Raw genomic sequence first — 5,429 nt, forward strand, 5'->3', positions numbered from 1 at the left:
GTCCCAGCTACTCAGGAGGCTAAGGCAGGAGAATTGCTTGAACCTGGGAGGCAGAGGTTGCAGTGAGCTGAGATGGCACCACTGCACTCCAGCCTTGCAATAGAGCGAGACTCCATCTCAAAAAAAAAAAAAAAATAATAATAATTATTTTTAAAAAATTTCTTGCCTCCAAAAAAAATTGTAACTTCTGGATCATTCCTTAAAAGGAAAGAAACATGGTTTTCCCCTAACCTTTTCTCAAACTACTGGTTGGAATTTAGACATGATGGCAGGCACTGGAGCAGCCACCCAGGACAATGAGACAGAAGCCACATATTGCACGAAGTGGCAGTAGAGAGTGTGACATCACGGAGCTTTAGAAGAGGATCACTTAGTCTCAGACTGTTCCAAGAAAGAGAAATAACTTGCAACTTGTTTAAGTCACTGTAATTTTGGTATTTATCTTTGCAGCCAAAACTATATACTTATAAATATGTGTACTTATAAGAGTACATCTAATACATATGTGTGTGTGTGGTCTATAAGAACTGAAACAAAAACCAATGCAGTTATTATCCAGCTTAAGAAATAAAATCAGTATCAGCTAGGCATGGTGGCTCACACCTGTAATCCTAGCACTTTGGGAGGCCAAGGCAGGCAGATGATTTGAGCTCAGGAATTTAAGACCAGCCTGGGCAACAAAGCAAGACTCCTTCTCTATTTCAGAAACTTGTAAAAAACGATAATAATTTAAGAAGACATCGCCAATATCTCCAAAGCCCTTGTGTGAACCTCTTTGGTCATTTCCCCCTTGCTATCCCCACAGCCAGCAGCAATCAATACCATGAAGGCTTTTGCAGATAGATAGTCAGAATTCTGACAGGCAGCACCCAGCACTAGGCCCTGTGCCTGTCAGCATTTAGCAAGTATTTGTGCTGCTGGAGATGGAAATACCACTGTGGTCTCTTGAGGTTTCAGGTTGTCCTTCAGTCCGGGACTCAGAGCCCTCCCAGGATCCAAAGGGGAGACTCTTGCTGCTCCTGCACAGAATCCCTGGTGCCCTGCATTCCAATGCTGGGTGTCTTCTCCTGGATCTCTGCTGCCACAGTTTCCTTCACCCACACAGCGGGTAGCATGTCTGCCTTCACCAATGGCACTCCCCTCTGGCTCCCTGGCAAAGCAAAAAATGAGAAACTATGTCATCCATTGTTGGCAGTCTCTTCCTTGGAGTAACTGCATAAGAGAGTTTAATATACCCATATAGCTACAGATCCGCAAAATTATCTACATGTATCTATAGCCAGATACTAGCTTACTAAGTTGCTAAGACATAGAACATGATGAGTCGGTGTCTAGTGAGTGAATTCGTGGTCCTATGATTGAGATGGAGGGAAGCTTCAAAGATTAGTAACATTAATAAGAGTTAATATTGGACAAGGACATGCCTTGTGCCAGGCATTGTTCTAAGAGCTTTTACATTTTGTCTTCCTAACTCTATGAGGTAGGTACACATTTTACAGGGAAGGCACAAGAGAGGCTAAGAAAATTGCCCAAGGTCACTCAGCTAGCTAAATGACAGAGATTAACTTCAAATACAAGCAACTTGGCTCCAGAGTCCAGGTACTGTCATAGCTTTTATGCCTAAGGCTTTCAAAGTCATGCTATGGATTCTTCTTATTCATTCAATCCATCTGTTAAATCTGGAATTTTCCTTGCAGCAATGGGAGGCTTTAGAGACCAATCGCTCAAAATAGGGACTAGGACAAGATCAATTTCCTCTTCTTGCAACCACTCAGAGAGGAGCTAGTATTACAATTCTTTATTTAATGGACAAGTTAAAATAATCTCTTTACAAATGTGATTCGCAGCCTCCAACATACTGGCCTTGTTCCAATAAGCCCAACTCACAAGTCTGACTCTCAGTTCAAAAGAGCCCCATTCATTCACTCTGACAAATTTATCAGCAATTTTGTAAAAACAAAATATAATACTTAAGTATCTATATACATTCGCATGCACACAAACATCTATACATTCATATAGACACATGTACATGCATGCTGTTGATTGTTCTTATTCATGATAGCTATGTGCTGTTAAGTTACCACAAACACTGAATTGGTGGGTACTGACCCATTGCTCCCGGGGGAAATGCAGGGTTAAGTTTCTATGAGCCTCTGGTTGCAATGTTTTCATTAACCTTGTTTTATGTGTGTTTCTGTTTAAAGACACCTTATGTCATATGTAGTGTTGATTCATTAACATTGAATTCATAGCCAATAGCATCGTAACTTATGCCTGAATGAAGTTTCCCTAACGCATATATTTTCTGGGTAAGGCACGTTATAGCTTTCTTGCACTTAGAATCACTAGACAGCACTTTCATACTATGCTCAGAGGCCATTTCAAACAGCAAAATCACCAACAAAAGGAACAAAAATGTGAAAAACGTGGCACTACAGAGACTTCGAAAGGACACTTGTTTACAGTATGGGCGCTGAAACAAGGCAGAACGTAGCCCTGTTGAGCCTCAGCTGGGAACAAGCATATTGGTCAACTCAGACTTTTTACTGCTCTGCACAGATACATCTGAGAATGACCAGGAAAGCGCTGTGAGTACTGACTTGGGAATTACCAATAAACATTACTGAGTATGCAAATTTGTAAATATCAAATCTGCCAATAATGGGGATCACATCTATATAGCCTCTCTGCCCTTTTTAAATAATCTGTGATAGACCGGGAGCAGCGACTCATGCCTGTAATTCCAGCACTTTGGAAGGCTGAGGGGGCCGGAGCACAAGGTCAGGAGTTTGAGACCAGCCTGGTCAATATGGTGAAACTCTGTCTCTACTAAAAATACGAAAATTAGCCAGGCGTGGTGGCAGGAAACTGTAATCCCACTACTTGAGAGGCTGAAGCAGGAGAATCACTTGAACCCAGGAAGCAGAGGTTACAGTGAGCCAAGATCACACCACTGCACTCCAGCTTGAGAGACAGAGCAAAACTCTGTCTCAAAATCATCATCATCATCATCATCATCATCTATGATAAACAAAGTGTGGAATTAGCACTAGATAGTGATACCATGATGTCAAACCTTCTGATTTAAGTGAAAACAGGCCAGGTGCAGGGGCTCATGCCTGTAATTTCAGCACTTTGGGAGGCCAAGGCAGGTGGATCACTTGAAGTCAGGAGTGTGAGACCAGCCTGGCCAACATGGTGAAATCTCAACTCTACTAAAAATACAAAAACTAGCAGGACCTGGTGGCACACGCCTGTAATCCCAGCTACTTGGGAGACTGAGGCAGGAGAATCACTTGAACCTGGGGGGCAGAGGTTGCAGTGGGCCGCGATCAAACCCCTGCACTCGATCTTGGGTGACAGAGAGAGACTCTGTCTTAAAAAAATAAAAAATAAAAGTGAAAACATTTTATCTGCCTTTGAATGTGCTGTCTGCACAATGACAAATGTGCCAATAATTTCAAATATGGAATTGTTTCTCCAAATACCTAGGAACAGTAGTAACAGTAGTGGTTACAGCGGCTAACATCTCCCCAGTGCTTTCTTTTTTTTTTTTTTTTTTTAATCGACACGGAGTTTTGCTCTTGTTACCCAGGCTGGAGTGCCATGGTGTGATCTCAGCTCACCGCAACCTCCACCTCCTGGGGTCAGGCAATTCTCCTGCCTCAGCCTCCTGAGTAGCTGGGACTACAGGCACGCGCCACCATGCCCAGCTGATGTTTTGTATTTTTAGTAAAGATGGGTTTCACCATGTTGACCAGGATGGTCTCGATCTCTTGACCTCGTGATCCACCCGCCTTGGCCTCCCAAAGTGCTGGGATTACAGGCTTGAGCCACCGCGCCCGGCTCCCCAGTGCTTTCTGTCAACCAAGCTCTCCACATGGATTGTCTCAATGTAATTCCCATAACAGCACTGCAAGGTGGGCACAGTTATTATCCTGAGGATCAGATGAAGAAACTGAGGCCTGAAGAGTTCAGAGGCTTAACCGCAGAGCTGGTCAGTCCAGTTCTCCAGCCTGTGTCACCGCCTGACCAGCCCAAGGAGGCCGATTTGTTCATTATCCCATCTCTTCAGTTTATGGATGAGGGAACAGAAGCGGGGAACTAGCCAAGTGCTGAAAACCAGTCATACAACTTGGCCAAGACAACCCACTCATCATCGCTGCGCCATTTGCTCCCTGAGTCTGGGAGATCTGAGGAGAGCCGAATACGTTTCATTCATCTTTTTACTCCCCTTGATGCAGTGTCCAGCACACAGAGCTCAGTAAATGCTGGTTGAACAAGTTGTTGCCCAAGGTTTTAGGTAATTCCCAAGCCCGAAGCATAAATTCCAGCGTTATCCATAGCATGCCATTCCACACTAATGACAACAATCTCTTTAGATGGCTTCTTACATTTCAACTTTTTTTTTTCTCCCACATCCTCCTAAATAGAATTCTAAACCAGAAGGTTTGAACATAAGTTTTGGGGAGGATTCCATATTGAATAGAAGTGATGATCAAATGATATCATGGGTCATTTCCTGAATCAATTATCTGAATATAAACAAATCCTTACCGTAACCCATGGAAATTTTCTAATCTCATGCATTGTACAATTGGTTCTTAAAGGGACTATTAATAGGCCAGGCGCGGTGGTTCATGCCTGTAATCCCAGCACTTTGGGAGGCCGAGGCGGGTGAATCACGAGGTCAAGAGATCGAGACCATCCTGGCCAACATGGAGAAACCCCGTCTCTACTAAAAATGCAAAAATTAGCTGGGCGTGGTGGTGCACAACTGTAGTCCCAGCTACTCAGGAGGCTAAGGCAGGAGAATTGCTTGAACCTGGGAGGCAGAGGTTGCAGTGAGCTGAGATGGCACCACTGCACTCCAGCCTGGCGCCTTGCGATGGAGCAAGACTCTGTCTCCAAAAAAAAGACTATTATTTTGAGGCAATTATTGCATTGGACATTATTCCTTTACTTCTCAGACTTTGAATTTTTATAAACTCTATATTTCACAACATTCCACTCCTTCAACTTCAACTCCAATTCTAGGCCCCCAACTTCAAAATACACTCCACATTTTTTCTCGAAATTTAGCCACTTAGAAACATTTTATTGGTTGTATTTAGAATTCTGAATTGGCCAGTAACTTATTAAGCCTCTTAAAACAACTGCTGAGGCAAGAGTTTGAGATCAACCTCAATAAAGCCTTCATCTCTACACAAAAAAGAAAGAAAGAAAGAAAGAAAGAAAGAAAGAAAGAAAGAAGGAAAGAAGGAAAGAAGGAAAGAAGGAAAGAAGGAAAGAAGGAAAGAAGGAAAGAAGGAAAGAAGGAAAGAAGGAAAGAGAAAGAAAAGAAGAAAGAAAGAAAGCCAGCCAGGTGTGGAAGCACATGCCTGTGGTCCCAGCTCATCCAGAGGCTGAGGCAGGAGGATGCTTAA

The sequence above is a fragment of the Cebus imitator genome, unplaced genomic scaffold, assembly GCF_001604975.1.
Source record: "Cebus imitator isolate Cc_AM_T3 unplaced genomic scaffold, Cebus_imitator-1.0 Scaffold12, whole genome shotgun sequence".
Classification (NCBI taxonomy): Eukaryota; Metazoa; Chordata; class Mammalia; order Primates; family Cebidae; genus Cebus; species Cebus imitator.